At 36.3% G+C, this 18,543-nt stretch overlaps 1 long non-coding RNA gene across 1 annotated transcript; it reads left to right on the top strand.

Moving 5' to 3' along the window:
* The first annotated feature begins 6,415 nt into the window (after nt 1-6,415).
* LOC148443240 (uncharacterized) lies at nt 6,416-18,237 on the top strand. The gene is made up of 2 exons (XR_015875710.1): nt 6,416-7,158; nt 18,091-18,237. It is a non-coding gene; the product is annotated as an uncharacterized LOC148443240 (long non-coding RNA).
* Nucleotides 18,238-18,543: the final 306 nt, after the last annotated feature.

The following is an 18,543-nucleotide window of genomic DNA, read 5'->3' on the forward strand; positions in this document are numbered from 1 at the left end:
AAAGAGACAGAGATAAATTGTGTGAAAACACATATCAAACAAAAAAAGAAGAGCACAAAAACAGTAACGCAGATGCTGAGATAAAGGTATGCACTAGGAGATATAATCACCTTCTGCTAGTCAACATTTAATCATTAAAGTAAAATAATGCTACATAAACATGTGGCAAGATATTGAAAAAAACATAAATTCTATATTAGAAACCTCAATGGTGTCATATATAAAAACAAATTGGTATTATTGAAATAAAACAACACACACTAGATAACCTCAAAGAAGAAGTAACAGAATAGTCAGGAAAATAAGTATGCTGCTGACAACTCTGCTGCGTCCCACCTGACCTTGAGGTCGTCTATGTGAAGACTACAGGGCCGCCTGAATGCAATGATCCTTGGAAACAACAGAGTGAGTGGTACATTGCTCAGAATTGCATTCCTACCCCTGAGCATCTTACTAATGTATAGGATGCCTGAGGGAAGACCAATCTTCTGAGTTAGTATTCAATCCGAGAAATAGAATAGTGATAGACTCATAAATAAATCTTTAAATATATGTATAATATACTGAAAATCAAAAAGTAAAAATGAAAGAAAAAAAACTCAGAGGTAGAAATATAACAATAGTAAGGGAAAAGAACCAATATTTCTAGTTATACCACAGCCCACTTGGTCTATTTGTCATAGATGAGAAGTGTGACATAGAAAGACAGACATCTGATGAGAGAAGTACTAACCTGAGGTTGTATCTAATCAAAAGAGGGATAGAACAGTAAGGACTAAGGTATATACATGTACATTAACTATACACACAGAATTCTAATCAACTGAAACACATGTGACACATATGTGCCAGCCGGTAAAAAAAAAACTTGTTATCAGAATAATCTAAATTATAGATGTTATATTTCGATGAATCTAAACGTACTTCAAAAATATGTACATATAATAGTATATACACATTTGTATTAAATCTCATGTGTGATGGGTTTATGGTTAAAATAAAGTATTTTATAAAGGTGTGTGTGCTGCCTCATGTTTTCCTATATATTGAGTCTGCATATAGTCAATCACAAATATGTAGCTAACTACCTCCAAAATAAAACAAAATAAATGCACCTATTTAGTCACATGTTAGACAAGTATAATCATTCATGGTGTGCCTATTGTCTTATAAATAGATCTACATTCATCTTCCATTGGTATATGGTCATAGGTCACAGAATAGATTTATACATTCATTAAGATAGTGAAAAAATATATATGGTAATGCATATTTATTACACTTCAAACTGCATCCTCCAATTAATATACTGGCATAGGTCACAATTTAATTATAAATTATGTAACCTCATATATGGAGATGTAGTCCTAAATTGTAGATGCATGTGTTTAGACTGCAAAGTCAATTACACACATGCAATCATATAATAGAAAAAACATGCGTAGGAATGCGCCGTGCAAATACTAAATGTGAGAAAGTCACACACCATCATATGGACAACATAGGTGTTGAATCAGGGAAAAAAATGGATACCAACTTGTTGCTGGAGTGTCTCGTGCTGCGCAGCCACGGCACCCGTCCTGGCGATGTGTGTTTCACCCAAGGGCTTGTCCATGGAGGAAAAAGCTGCAGAGGCAAGTTCTCCAATGCTCCGGTTTATGTATGGAAGTGAGCCATTAAATGGACACTGTGTCTATAGTGACAGGGCAGTGAGCCAATCAGAGTCCATACTCTGTTATTATCAATCAAAAGGGAGGTGTGTGTAATCCTCCTATCACCACGCCTTGCAGGGAAATAAGCCTATTAGGCACCCTGCAGGCATTCTGCCAATGTAAATGTTTAGACATCAAATGAAGAGATGGACTAAAGTGTTATGTCAGCCCACTCCATGTGATACACGAACATACACATTTAATACACAAAAGTCCAGCCATTTCCTTCTCTTAGCCACTCCTGGTAAACCAATCATCAGACATCATATCCAAAATGACAGGGCAGATGGCAAATATATGTCCTTACAATACCACAGCCAATCAAAGAGGGGGGTGTGCACAGTCCTGCCATAATCATGTCAGGCAGGAGAAAAAAAATATTAGACAACCTAAAGAGGTTTAGTGAATCGGATATCACATTTATAAGGCACACATTTATTCACCCCATAGTGGAATGGGTTAAAATGATCCCGTGTGGGTCAGAGGAGAGGAGTGAAAACCAAACATTTCTAGTTGCTGTATCTGCTCCTAATCACAGCGCTATAATAGAAGTAATGTGAAGCTGAAGCCCATCAGCCAGTCTGCAAGGAAGTAGTACTGGATGTTATTTAATCACTAAATGGAAGGCAAAAGTCTAGCCCAGAAATAAACATATATAATGTAAATTTATTAGATCCCATACATCATGGAGATACTTATTAAAAGTGTATATAAAATATACATATAAAAAAATTATTAATACATCATGCCTTATTGATATGGTAGTCCTAAGTAAGATACAGTATGTGTCAATGTGAAAAATAAAGCCATTCTAAAATGAAATATAAGTAAAAGAAGTGAAGAGAGGGTGTTGAAATGTAAGATGTAAATATGCTAAAAATAGTGTAAACATTAGTATACTAAATCAGTTAGTCTCTGGTGAATCAATTTAAATGTAAAAATAATGGTATAATATGGTAAACATTAGATAATGCTGACAGTAAAAATTAAAATCAATGTGAAGTGAAAGTGAATGAGGTGATGATCTCTTGTAACTAGTGAAGTGATTGTAATAAATATGTAAATATAAAGAAAATTTGATATTAAATAGGGGTGACAATCAATTAAATATAACTGTGATGTATACTAAATCAGTTAGTCTCTGGTGATTAAATTTAAATGTAAAAATAATGGTATAATATGGTGAGTGCTAATGTGTAATAATTAAAAATAACTAATAAGCGATATGTGAAAAAGCCACATACAGTGTATATAAAATACAAACAGTAGTGCAAAGAAATATATACATATATATCTCTATATTAAAATATAAGGTATATAAGGAATATAATACTAAATACATAAAATACATAAAAATCACAAGCAGAAAGCAAGGGAATGGATAAAGATATTACTGGGGTAAGCCACTTCTCTAGAAGCATGACTATTGGGCGACCATGACTGCTACAATAAAGTATGGTCATGTTGATACATAAATATCAAGGACATTTTCTACAAAAGGACCATAACTATTGTTCTCATTTAGTCCCCTGGTTACTAAAGTGCCAGTCTGAATATCTATTCAGTTTCTTTCCCGAGTAGGGCCATACTCAAATCTTCTCCCCTAATACCTATCTTTACTCTATCTAGACAGTAAACTTTAAGTAGTCTTGGATTGCTCTTATGTTTTAGCAAGAAATGCCTTGCTACAGACAAGATTTTCTTCATTTTCTTTGTGTCCGATAGCACATTCCTGATGTTGCTTGTGTGTTCAAATATTCGGGACTTCTGGGCTCGTGTCATCATTCCTATGTATTTGTAATTGCATTCACATTTAAGCAATACACAACTACAGAAGTATTAGAGTTGAAAAAATCCTGAATAGGAAAAGTTTTGCCATATTTATCCTGTACATTATCGACCTTGATGATAAAGCTGCACGTCTGCAACTTCCACATGGGAATGTCCCCTTAACCTTGGATACCTTTTTGGGACAATGTTTTTAATGACTGTGTGTAAGAAAATCTCCTAAGTTCTTGGCTCTTCTCCAGCTCATGGAGACCTCATCTTTGAGAAGTGTCTTCAAATCAGGATCTAAAAGGAGGACTGGCCAATGTCTTTGTATGATCTTTCTCAGTTCCTGCTACTCTCTACAAAAGTCCCCAACAAAGCGGAACCCATCCATGTTTTGGGTTTTGGAAATACAAGGGTATCTCTACATTTTTTCATACTTCAAATCTTGCTTTTTATGGAACGGTGGCTGTAGCCCCTGACTCTAAGTCTGGAGGTGAGGTCATTACATTGTTCCTTAAAGTCCACCTCGTTTGAACAGTTGCGTCTAAGATGCAAAAATTCACCCTTGGGAAGGTTGGATTTTGTCGGTGGAAAATGACAGCTTGTTTCATGTAACTAACTGTTTGTTGCCATCATCTTCCTATAAAGATTGGTGGTAATATCGCCAGTCACTTCTTTGCTGATTTTAAGGTCCAGAAAGGATATGCTAACATTACTCATCTACAATGTCAACCTCAGGATCAATTGGTTGTTATTTAAAATACCAATAAACTCCAGAAATTCATGTTTGCTACCCCAGATGACAAAACATCATTGATGTAGCGTAGCCATTATACAACATGTTGGGTATATATCTCATATGGTTTGAAGAAGACCACTTCCTTCTCCCACCAACCAAAAAACAAATTAGCATAAGTGGGGGCACAGGTGGAACCCATGGCTATGCCCCTAATTTGCCAATAAAACTTGTCCTGGAAGGTGAAAAAGGTTTTATGAAGAATAAAGTGTAAGAAATCAATCAAAAAGTTGTTGAAATCACTAGTACTTTTCATCTCTAAAAAATATCTCACTGCCTTCAACCCATATTGATGTATAATGGAGGTGTACAATGGTTCCACGTCAATGGAAATTAGCAGGTGATGTTCCTCCAATCTAACATCAAGTATCTTTTGAAGTACATCCCTCATGTCCTTCAGATATGAGGGGAGAGTAAGTACGTGGTCTCTCAGGTGTAATTCAACAAATTTATTGCTTTGTTCTGGTAAGCCTCTGATACCGGAGACTATCGGTCTCCCTGGTGGATTCTTGGTATCCTTATGAACCTTGGGGAGTGCATAAAAGGTCAGAACTTTAGGATGTCTGACCTGTAAAAATTGTAATTATTTTTTGGTACTTTTGTTGTATTGGGAATGGAATTTCTCTATTGAATTAAACATGAGTAATGTATAGCAAGAAGTGTCTTGCAACTGCCTTAACACCTCCTTCACATACATCTCTTTAGGCCAGAGAACTGATTCAACACCTATGTTGTCCATTTGATGGTGGGTGATTTTCTCACATTTAGTGTATGCACAGTGTATTCCTACACATGTTTTTTCTATTATATGATTGCATGAGTGTAATTGACTTTGCAGTCTAAACACATACATCAACAATTTAGGACTACATCTTTATATCTGAGGATACATAATTTATACTTAAATTGTGACCCATGCCAGTATATTCAATGGAGGATGCAGTTTGAAGTGTAATAAATATGCACATAGTGCATTACCATATATATTTCTCCACCATCTTAATTAATGTATAAATCTATTCTGTGACATATGACCATATACCAATGGAAGATGAATGTAGATCTATTTATGAGACAATAGGCACACCATGAATGATTATACTTGTCTAACATGTGACTAAATAGGTGCATTTCTTTTGTTTTATATTTGTGATTGACTATATGCAGATTCAATATATAGGAAAACATGAGGCAGCACACATGCCTTTATAAAATACTTCATTTTTACCTTAAAAACCTCACACATGAGATTTAATACAAATGTGTATATACTATTATGTGTACATATTTTTGAAGTACGTTTAGATTCATCGAAATATAACATCTATAATTTAGATTATTCTGATAACAAGTTTTTTTTTTACCGGCTGGCACATATGTGTCATATCTGTTTCAGTTGATTATAATTCTGTGTGTATAGTTAATGTAAATGTATATACCTTAGTCCTTACTGTTCTATCCCTCTTTTGATTAGATACAACCTCAGGTTAGTACTTCTCTCATCAGATGTCTGTCTTTCTATGTCACACTTCTCATCTATGACAAATAGACCAAGTGGGCTGTGGTATAACTAGAAATATTGGTTCTTTTCCCTTACTATTGTTATATTTCTACCTCTGAGTTTTCTTCTTTCAATTTACCTTTTTGATTTTCAGTATAATATACATATATTTAAAGATTTATTTATGAGTCTATCACTATTCTATTTCTCTGATTGAATACTAACTCAGAAGATTGGTCTTCCCTCAGGCGTCCTATACATTAGTAAGATGCTCAGGGGTAGGAATGCAATTCTGAGCAATGTACCACTCACTCTGTTGTTTCCAAGGATCATTGCATGCAGGTGGCCCTGTAGTCTTCACATAGACGACCTCAGCATCAGGTGGGATGCGCCAGAGTTGTCAGCAGCATACTTTTTTTCCAGACTATTCTGTTACTTCTTCTTTGAGGTTATCTAGTGTGTGTTGTTTTATTTCAATAATACCAATTTGTTTTTATATATGACACCATTGAGGTTTCTAATATAGAATTTATGTTTTTTTCAATATCTTGCCACATGTTTATGTAGCATTAGTTTTCTTTTATGATTTAATGTTGAGTAGGAGAAGGTGATATCTACTAGTGCATATCCTTATCTCAGTATCTGCATTACTGTTTTTGTGTTCTTTTTTGTTTGATATGGCTCTTCATGGCAAAACAGCAGACATCTCCACTTCAAGGACCCTATGCCCAAGCAGCTCAACATCAATGGTTTTCCCTGGATTCCCAACAATTGTTACAGAATGCTGGAGGATACATCTACCCACTAGTATCACCACCTCCAAATTCTTCAAAACAACCACCAACACCAAGCAGAAGAAGAGAGGAAGATCCAGAGGTGCGTCAACCATGAAGATACGATGAAGGTCACAGTTACCATGAATAGTGGAATATACAGAGGAAGAGACCCCATGAAGAATCATCGAGGGACACGTTTTAAATGGTGATATTGTTCCTTTATTTTATTTTTTCTAAAATGTTTTACATCAACATGTATAAATTTCTCCCAAACAATCTAGGTACACAAAAAGGAGTGAGGGCATTAGGTAATACATACACTTATATGTATTATAGTGGGTAGATTATGAAAGTTCCCTTTTTTTGGCTACACACAATCATGGGCCTTAAGTGAGCATTCTGAGCCCACTTCTTTTTATTATGACAATGTATGTGTTTGTAATGTATATGTATATTATTTATGTGAAAGAATTGAAATCACATTTTGTTTATGTTGTTTTTGTGTTTGGAGACTTTTTAGGACAAATCATGCTTTAATTATCAAGTTAGAAAGAAGAATGAAAGAATTTAAATGAGTTTACTGGAGCAGCCCTAATCTTGGTGAGTTAACATGCACAAATGCCCATTGTAATGTTTTTGTATAATATACAAATATTGACTATGCTAGTGATTGATAAACAATACACTGGATCAATTTTAAAATTGTTAAGGTTTATTGTTTAGGTATCACTATGATTATTACATTTTTATATTTTCACTCTAGTTTTTGCCCACACGACTCCACACAGGTCATGTTTTCTATGGTCTCTAAGACAGTACACAGATGTAGTCATGAGTCCATGCCATTAATGTACACATTGTACATAGTGTGCAGGATATATTTAATGTGTGATTTTGTCAAGAGACCTAAAAAACATGCACTGTTTGGACTTCTGAGGACAAAGTTATGAGAGCCTCAACTTCACACTTAAACATGCATATGTTTGCTGGTAAGGTAAGTTTCCACTTCACCCCATTTACACAAATGTACTCAATTTTCATACAACTAAAGATAAAAAAATATAAAGTAGTCATGAAGCTGGTGGACGATATACTGACCGCCAGCTTACCTAAAGGCGTAATCCCAGAAGGGATATAACATAGGTGACGATATACCGATGCCTATGTTCATCCTGTACCCCACAATAAAATTCATAAGCTAATGTGTAATTATTACATGTAGCCTGGGGGGGAAGTTTAGGAACCCCCGGGGGCATTTATGGCACTCATCCACTTAGCATTAATACTGAGCAATTGCACAATAACAATATCATATTCGTGCAAGTACTCAGTAACTTGGCACAAATAGTGAACATTTATGTTGGATGCAGCCAGCCTTGCGAGCTCCCACTGGTCTCATCCAACATCAATCATTGCCCAAACATGCCATACAACCTCAAGATAATACAGGAAAAGAAAAGAAAAGTACTCTCTTTGGCAGGGGCACAGTATCTGTCTAAGTAATCTAAAACTTAACTTTTAATAAGTATATAATTGTAAAAAGGACTAACAGGACTAGACAACAAATAACAATGATAAAGCTGAATATCTATGAGAGGGTATCAATGACCATCTTGTCTCTCAAAATCTGGTACATAAAGCGTAATAGCCTATAAATACCATGAAAAGAGTATGTGAGATCTCTGCTATTGAAGCAGAGAGATATAATAAATACAATAGGTGAACATATAAGAAGCAATATATAACAAATAAAATGAAAAGTTCTGAAGTAAAAACTGAACCTAATATCCACCGTATCAATTAATGAAAATTAAAAATAAGGGTGCCATATAAGTACAGTGATTATCAGGACACTATATAAATATCCGCACTAATGTACTAGATATCGGTGTACATATGTAGGTCACCACATATCATCACAACACATATCATCATGGGAAAAAATGAGTGGCTCGGTAAAGAAATGCAATCAAAATATATACAAAAAACAGTCTGGTATTACTCACTAGAAATGAAAAAGAAAAAACAATAGCCGGGTCTCATGTGTATAAGCAATACATAGGCATGATAAGCAGGTATCACCTGTAAGCAGTGCCTATGCTAAAGTGATAACTATAATGACCCTTAGCTATATGAGTGGTTAAACCAGTGTTAGTGACAGGGTGATATGTGATTAGTAATAATACAGTCAAGATACCACTCACTTGAGGTAAGGGGCTAGGTGGCTACTGTATCCCCTTTACACAGGTATTGAATGGGATATGAGCGGACCCACCACATATACCATAAGGGTATTAAAATAGAAAAGATGGTATGTATATACTGTCACCCGTATGTGTCCACCTAGAGCCAGATTATATAAATGTGGCTTGAACTAGTGGACCACTGGAAAGGTGAGAGAATATCCAGAGAGGGACAGTGAGTACACGTCAAATAACACTACCATCCTTATAACATGAAAATTATAGCCAGCTGATAGGAATAACAAATGGCACAAAGCACCATGAAAGTGAAATGAAAGAACAGGACAGCGCCAGGCTCTGCAATGAACACACCTCACCCCACTGATATCATATGACAGTGCAGTGGGAACATTACATGAAGTGGTGTAGTCCGGATGTCCGTTGAGTTGGACAGGGGAGATACCTGTATGTGTGCGGTGGTGGAAAGTTCTGATCACGGGAGTCCCCACGTGCACTGCGGGGGCTCCCTGCTACCAGACAGCAGACACACGTTTCACCTACGGCTTCGTCAGTGAGCTCCGTGATGTCATGGAGGGCTGGCCTCTATTTTCTGTACACACCCGCCAATCAGATGCAGGGCTGGGGAACAGGATGTTTTCTATTGGCTAGCAACCTGGTAGTCGCATCTCCATGGGAACTAGTCTCCATACAAGCATAGCCTATACAGGACTGAGAAGCAAGACGTTTCCTATTGGCTAATGTCCTGATAGTCGTATCTCCATGGAAACTAGTCTCCGTTTATGGGATTTAAAAGAAGCTAGATAAATGAATCCAGATTATTAAATAGGAAATAAGAAAGTGTCCAGAATATTGAATGAGAAATAAATAAATACCCTACATGAGGGAAATATACAAACAAATTTATAAATAAGGTAAAAAGCGTAATTGTGCAGCGTATAGATAAATTAGATGTTAAATTCATGTGTAAAAAGGAAGAGAAAGACAGAGTATATCTGTCAATATTAAGTGAAGTGTGAATAATAAAGGTTTTTAATTAAACACTATATAGTATATAATTATAGATTAGTAAATACAAACTAAAGGAAAATTACTGGGGTGAGAAGATGAAGAAATATATAAAGTGTAGAGTGTGAATGTAAGTGAGAGTAGATTCAAATACGAAAAAATGCATAAATAAATAATTAAATTATCAATAAGCTCAATATCACATGATAAACAAGTAAATAGTATAAATCGTGTAATAAATATATTAAAATAAATGAAAATAAAATAACAAGAAGTAAACATGGACAAATAGAAGACAATGGAATAGGGGAATGAAGATCTTTTAAGTTAATGAAAAGCCGTATAATTAATATATTCATTTAGACCAGAAGGTTGCATGGTCTGTAGTTTAAATGTCCATTCACTCTCCTTCTGTAGTAGGACCTTGGTCAGATCGCCTCCCCTAATACCTAATCTCACGTGTTCTAAACCAAAGGCTTTAAGGTTGGTAGGGGAGCCTCCATGATGCTACATGAAGGGGCTGGCCAAAGAGGTCAGTTTTTTCATTTTCTGTGAATCAATCATAGCATTTCTTATTTTGCCAATGTGTTCAAGAAGTCTATTTTTGAAAGGTCTCGTAGTCATGCCTACATATCTTTTATGACACGGGCATTCCAGACAATAGACCACTCCAATAGAATTACAGTTGAAGAATTGTTTTATTTCCAATGTATTATCATATCTATCCTTGATACAATCTACCTTTGCCATATATGGACAGGCTTTACATTTCCCACATGGGAATGTCCCTCTGATTTTACAAATTTTTCTAGGATTTGGATTAAAATGGCTGTTGGTCAGGGTATCTCTGAGATTAGAAGCTCTACGCCAGCTAAAGGCCGCCCGGTGGTCCTGTGGTATTTTAAGATCTGAGTCCAATAGTAGAATATGCCAGTGTGTATTGACTATATCCTGTAGTTGTTTCCACTCCTGGCAGAAATTCCCAATGAAATGAATTTTATTGGTGTCTGTCTTATCCTTCTTGCATGAAAAGATGAGATTATCTCTTTCCATCTTGCTCACTTGAAATTGGGCCTTTTTGATTGAGCGTTTACTATAACCTCTGTCCTTTAGCCTTTGGCATAGTTCCACACTTTACTCCAGGTATGTATCCTTTCTGGAACAATTTCTCCGCAATCTTAGGAATTCTCCTTTGGGTATGTTCCTAATTGTTGGAGGAAAATGTGAGCTATTTTGATGTAGGACACTGTTGGTAGCTGTGTCCTTTCTGTATAGTTCTCTCATAATGGTACCTTCTTCTCCCATGATAATGTTAAGATCCAAGAAATTAACCATCTCATTACTGATGTTACTTGTGAGTTTCAAGTTTAAATTGTTCAGATTAAGTCTGTCTATGAATTGATTTAATTTTAATTCTGATCCTTGCCAAATCATAAAGATATCGTCAATATATCTTTGCCAAGTAGTTATATGGCATGTAAAAATTTCCATGTCTTCATTGAAGACGTACTCTGCCTCCCACCATCCCAAAAACAAATTTGCATATGTGGGTGCGCAAGCCGCGCCCATCGCTGTCCCGCGTATCTGGAGAAAAAAATTATTATTAAAGGTGAAATAATTTCTAGTGAGAACAAATTCCAGAAGTTCCAACAGAAATTTATGGAATGGATTAAGACCTTCCATGTTAAGAAAATACTTTACCGGTGCTATCTCAAGTTGGTGTTGGATGCTGGTATAAAGTGATTCTACATCTAGGGTGACTAAGAAGTAACTGCCATCCAACTGGACATCATTTAGCTTTCTTAGTAGGTCCGATGTGTCTTGAAGATACGATGGAAGGCTAATCACATGGTGTCTCAGATGTTTATCAAGAAAGATACTGGCTAGTTCGAGTAAACTCGAAATCCCTGAAACTATGGGTCTACCAGGTGGTTTGGCGATATCTTTGTGGATCTTTAGCAAGAGATAAAAAATAGGTGTTTTAGGGTTCTCCACCTGTAGGAATGCCTTTTCATCATTAGTAATGATACCTTTATCAGAAGCCGTATTAACGAGTCTATTGTATAGATAGAGATAATTATCAATAGGGTTAATAGAAGTTGTTTATAGCATGTGGTATCGTTAAGTTGTCTATAGACTTCTTCTAAGTAAATACCAACAGGCCAGATGACGATGTTGCCCCCTTTATCAGAGGGTTTGATAACAACCTCATTCCATTCCTTGAGCTGTCTCAAGGCTTTTCTTTCTTGTTGAGTCAAGTTGTTATTGGAGGGAAAATTCACTTTTCTACTAGAATATAGTTGGTCCATGTCTTTTGATACAAGGTCCATGAATATTTTGACCTCTGGACATATGGTCTCCTGTGGGCAGAAGGAAGATTTCTTTTTGCATAAGTGTCTTCTCATTATAGGAGTAGTGCATGGGGCTTCCTCATTATCTATTAAGAGATCTTCCAAGGCCTCAATTGCCTCTAATTCTTCTTCTGAGTAAGTTATGGGAGTCAATGTATCAGAGGTTATGATATTGTCCTCATTTTTCTTATTACTGAAGAATTTTTTCAGAAGTAACTTCATGCAAAATAGTCGTAGGTCTTTTTCCCAGTTAAATCTGTTGAATGATGTTACAGGGGAGAACGAGAGTCCCTTGCTAAGTAAATGTATCTCAACATCAGAGAGAGCTTTTTCTGATAGGTTGATAATTTTCAGATCATCCCTGCGTGTTAAAACCTCTTCTGTTGTGTTCTTGAGGATTGCCGCTGGGGTTGGGGGGATAGCCATGATCTTGGATTGACCTCTCTTTTTCTTACTCCTCTGCGTCCTCTTTTTATATTCCGGTTTGTTCCTCTGGTTGTTATAGTACTTTCTTCTAAAAAAGTTAACTGGGAGTTGGATGATGAAGATAGATTATCTTCGCTACCGGAGGACCGGTTTTAGATTGTCTCCCTTGGTCTCTCCTTACATTATTCCACTTAAATACTGTTCCTGTGGAAAAATCCCGTTTGTCTCTCAAAAATTTTCCTTTTTTTCTTTCAATAATAGTTTGTTGATCTTAACATTATCATGGGAGAAGAAGGTACCGTTATGACAGAACTCTACAGAAAGGACACAGCTACCAACAGTGTCCTACATCAAAATAGCTCGCATTTTCCTCCAACAATAAGGAACATACCCAAAGGAGAATTCCTAAGATTGCGGAGAAATTGTTCCAGAAAGGATACATACCTGGAGTAAAGTGTGGAACTATGCCAAAGGCTAAAGGACAGAGGTTATAGTAAACGCTCAATCAAAAAGGCCCAATTTCAAGTGAGCAAGATGGAAAGAGATAATCTCATCTTTTCCGGCAAGAAGGATAAGACAGACACCAACAAAATTCGTTTCGTTGGGAATTTCTGCCATGAGTGGAAACAACTACAGGATATAGTCAATACACACTGGCATATTCTACTATTGGACTCAGATCTTAAAAAACAACAGGACCACCGGGTGGCCTTTAGCTGGCGTAGAGCTTCTAATCTCAGAGATACCCTGACCAACAGCCATTTTAATCCAAATCCTTGAAAAATTAGTAAGATCAGAGGGACATTCCCATGTGGGAAATGTAAAGCCTGTCCATATATGGCAAAGGTAGATTGTATCAAGGATAGATATGATAATACATTGGAAATAAAACAATTCTTCAACTGTAATGCTATTGGAGTGGTCTATTGTCTGGAATGCCCGTGTCATAAAAGATATGTAGGCATGACTACGAGACCTTTCAAAAATAGACTTCTTGAACACATTGGCAACATAAGAAATGCTATGATTGATTCAAAGAAAATGAAAAAACTGACCTCTTTGGCCAGCCACTTCATGAAGCATCATGGAGGCTCCCCTACCAACCTTAAAGCCTTTGGTTTAGAACACGTGAGATTAGGTATTAGGGGAGGCGATCTGACCAAGGTCCTACTACAGAAGGAGAGTGAATGGACATTTAAACTACAGACCATGCAACCTTCTGGTCTAAATGAATATATTAATTATACGGCTTTTCTTTAACTTAAAAAATCTTCATTCCCCTATTCCATTGTCTTCTATTTGTCCATGTTTACTTCTTGTTATTTTATTTTAATTTATTTTAATATATTTATTACACAATTTATACTATTTACTTGTTTATCATGTGATATTGAGCTTATTGATAATTTATTTATTTATTTATACATTTTTTCCTATTTGAATCTACTCTCACTTACATTCACACTCTACACTTTATATATTTCTTCATCTTCTCACCCCAGTAATTTTCCTTTAGTTTGTATTCTCTTCCTGTATAGTCTGTATTGGTCAGTGAAGCATAGTTTATGGTATATATCTGGCCTGGTTTTTGCTCCAACTCAGAGCTAGTTATCTCCTTTGATCAGCAAGCCAATTGAGTCAGTTGTAGCCTATCTTAATCAAGGGTTACCACTCCTTATATTCAGTCTAGGGGCAGCTGGGGCTGTTTGCAGCAGGGGTTAAAAACACCAAGTGTTAAATGCACAAAGTGTGATTACATAACAGTTAATCAAACAGTTGAACAAACATTGACCAACATCTAAGGTAATTTCAGATTAAGATACCATTACTTTAAAATTTGTCTAAAAAAAAACAAACCTAAAACTCACCATGTACTACACATTTCTTTTTTTCAACTCCATCCTTTGTATTTTCTCTAAGTATATAACATCCCTAACTTTCCCTGCATCTCCCCTCTCTGGGCACACTGCCGCCCTATTGAGTCACTCACCTCCTCTAAAAACTAATGAGATTTCTTTTCATCAAAAATTGACTATTACAGCCTTATTGTGTCACTATATAAATTTTTTACACACCTACAACTATATCTACTTCTCCATTCTTCTGCTTTTATTATCTGGTGACATATCACCAAATCCAGGCCCCACACACGGACAGCGGATATACTATGGAATAAATATCCTGCAAACCTCACATGTCTCCCATCACCCTCCAAATCAATAAATGTGCCTTATAGAATTCACACTTGATCACAACTTATTATTTTACATCTGAACATCTCTTTACAACAACTACTTTTACCAATTTCTACATTTACCTGAGACTGCTGGTTTATACGTTAACCAAACTCTCTAAATAACCCTTCATGAAGTGGCTTCAGCTACCCGTCAGACTTCACGTAAACTGATATAACAGCCATGGCTTTCCACAGACACCTACAAAAACTGCCTCTTAAAGTAGAATGTCAGTGGCATAAATCTTAATTCAAATGACTTCCACACATACTGTAAAATAGGAATCCACCCATCTGTCATCCTAACCCTCTGTCCCATGCTCACTGTCTACCCCATCTGTGTCACCCCTGTCTGTTTGCCCATCCCCTCTAGAATGTAAGCTCTCACGAGCAGGGCCCTCTTTCCTCTTGTGCTTATCCTTTCTTTGCTTATATTATCTGCTCTATACTCAAAAGCACCTAACCCGTGACTTTTGCCATCCTGCTTCTGTTGCAGCAGTGTTTATATACCATGTACATGTATTGCATTGTCTTAAACTGTATGACACTGTTTTCTTGTTCTGCTCAACTGTCTATGTACTATGTCTATGTACTATGTTTGTGCACTATGTTTATGTACTATGTAAGGCACTGCGGAACCCTTGTGGCGCCATATAAATAAAGGATAATAATAATAATAATATTTACTAATCTATAATTATATACTATATAGCGTTTAATTAAACACCTTTATTATTCACACTTCACTTAATATTGACAGATATACTCTGTCTTTCTCTTTCTTTTTACACATGAATTTAACATCTAATTTATCTATACGCTGCACAATTACGCTTTTTACCTTATTTATAAATTTGTTTGTATATTTCCCTCATGTAGGGTATTTATTTATTTCTCATTCAATATTCTGGACACTTTCTTATTTGCTATTTAATAATCTGGATTCATTTGTCTAGCTTCTTTTAAATCCCATAAACGGAGACTAGTTTCCATGGAGACGCGACTATCAGGACATTAGCCAATAGGAAACGTCTTGCTTCTCAGTCCTGTATAGGCTATGCTTGTATGGAGGCTAGTTCCCATGGAGACGCGACTACCAGGTTGCTAGCCAATAGAAAACATCCTGTTCCCCAGCCCTGCATCTGATTGGCGGGTGTGTACAGAAAATAGAGGCCAGCCCTCCATGACATCACGGAGCTCACTGACGAAGCCGTAGGTGAAACGTGTGTCTGCTGTCTGGTAGCAGGGAGCCCCCGCAGTGCACGTGGGGACTCCCGTGGTCTGAACTTTCCGCCACAGCACACATACAGGTATCTCCCCTGTCCAACTCAACGGACATCCGGACTACACCACTTCATGTAATGTTCCCACTGCACTGTCATATGATATCAGTGGGGTGAGGTGTGTTCATTGCAGAGCCTGGCGCTGTCCTGTTCTTTCATTTCACTTTCATGGTGCTTTGTGCCATTTGTTATTCCTATCAGCTGGCTATAATTTTCATTTTATAAGGATGGTAGTGTTATTTGACGTGTACTCACTGTCCCTCTCTGGATATTCTCTCACCTTTCCAGTGGTCCACTAGTTCAAGCCACATTTATATCATCTGGCTCTAGGTGGACACATATGGGTGACAGTATATACATACCATCTTTTCTATTTTCATACCCTCATGTTATATGTGGTGGGTCCACTCATATCCCATTCAATACCTGTGCAAATGGGATACAGAAGCCACCTAGCCCCTTACCTTAAGTGAGTGGTATCTTGATTGTATTATTACTACTCACACATCACCCTGTCACTAACACTGGTTTAACCACTCATATAGTGAGAAATACCAGACTGTTTTTGAATATATTTTGATTGCATTTCATTACCGAGTCACTCATTTTTTCCCATGATGATATGTGTTGTGATGATATGTGGTGACCTACATATGTACACCGATACCTAGTACATTATTGCAGATATTTATATAGTGCCCTGATAATCACTGTACTTATATGGCACCCTTATTTTTAATTTTCATGAATTGATATGGCGGATATTAGGTTCAGTTTTTACTTCAGAACTTTTCTGTTTATTTGTTATATATTGCTTCTTATATGTTCACCTATTGTATTTATTATATCTCTCTGCTTCAATAGCAGAGATCTCACATACTCTTTTCATGGTATTTATAGGCTATTACGCTTTATGTTCCAGATTTTGAGAGACAAGATGGTCATTGATACCCTCTCATAGATATTCAGCTTTATCATTGTTATTTGTTGTCTAGTCCTGTTAGTCCTTTTTACAATTATATACTTATTAAAAGTTAAGTTTTAGATTACTTAGACATACTGTGCCCTAGCCAAAGAGGGTACTTTTCTTTTCTTTTCCTGTATTATATTTCACTCTCATGGGTGCACCTCCTCAGTGTAATTACTACCTGGGATATAATCCAGTTATTGAATTATATTGGAGTTTTATCTGTCTCATTTTTCTGTTCATACAGCATTTTGGTACCTGTGCTTAGGGCTTCCTAGTACCCCTTTCCCTCATATATAAACCTCACGATAATATCAGATTGAGCATGGTAGGGAAATTATTGATGTGACTACACTGAACATTCAGTGTAGGCACATCACAGACATGGAAACTACAGCACGATTGGAATGTTGTAACCGTGCTGTCATTTCCATGTCTTTTTGTGAATGTGTGCCTTAAAAGGCAGGCACCACCCCGGGAAAGGTTTGGCTAGGGGAAGGTTTAGGCTGTGGAGAGGTGTAGGTCAGGTTTAGGCACCCCTGGGAGAAGTTTAAATTAGGCAATATGAGTGGGGGAAAGTAGGCATTCGGCTCCACTAAGGGAGGTATAGGGGGGGGAGTTAAGGAATACCTTATAGACTTACCTTGTCAGCATTTTCACTGTTATTCCTCTCGGCATCTGTTTGACATTCGCCGTGCTTATATCTGGTGGTATATCATACAAATTCCTTTCTAAATAATTCATGATTGGTTGCAATGTTGAAGTCAACTATGCAACTTGTAATGCAGTGCTTGTTTTGTTAAGGCAGCAGAAGGTGTCATATACCTCTTGGTGCATTTGCAAAACAGCATGGATCTTAATACCTTAACTGCCTGTGAATAGCTTTATCAATTATGTTCCTACCAATCTCAGGACCTTATATTGTTATTGGAGTTGTACAGTTAGGGATAATTTGTCCACATACACATTTTGCTTATATGCTTAGTTGTACACTAACTACTTTGTCAAATCTTTGTTGTTACCTTAAAAAAATTAAAAAATAATTGAAATCTATTTTTTACAGGCAATTTCCTTTATCATCAAGAGAAAAGCTTGAAAAAAGATAATTAAAGATTATGCACAGATTTGTTGCTTAAAATGAAAAGTGTTTTAACTATAATAAATTTTATTTCGATGTTACTTTTTGTACAAAATAAAGGTGTTAATTTCACCCTTATTTGTCTCTGTTTTTATTTTTAGAGTGATAAGTTTAATGTAAAAATGTGTAACATATGTTTTAATAATTGCAGTGCTACTATATTTATTAATTATAGATATTTTTTGGAAAATTTTAAGTCAGATTACAAAATATTCAAGGTTATGTAGAACCATAGGACTTGCAGTTACCGTGGTTGTGTTAACCATTGTATTTGCAAAAAATATCCTTGGTTTCTACTACTGAAATGTATAAGAACCAACCAGGTTGCAGCTGTTACTGCTTTGGCCAGGGGTTGATACTGTAATCAAAGGTAAGGTT

This window comes from Taudactylus pleione, unplaced genomic scaffold, assembly GCF_031769625.1.
Source record: "Taudactylus pleione unplaced genomic scaffold, aTauple2 ptg001314l, whole genome shotgun sequence".
In the NCBI taxonomy this organism is placed as follows: Eukaryota; Metazoa; Chordata; class Amphibia; order Anura; family Myobatrachidae; genus Taudactylus; species Taudactylus pleione.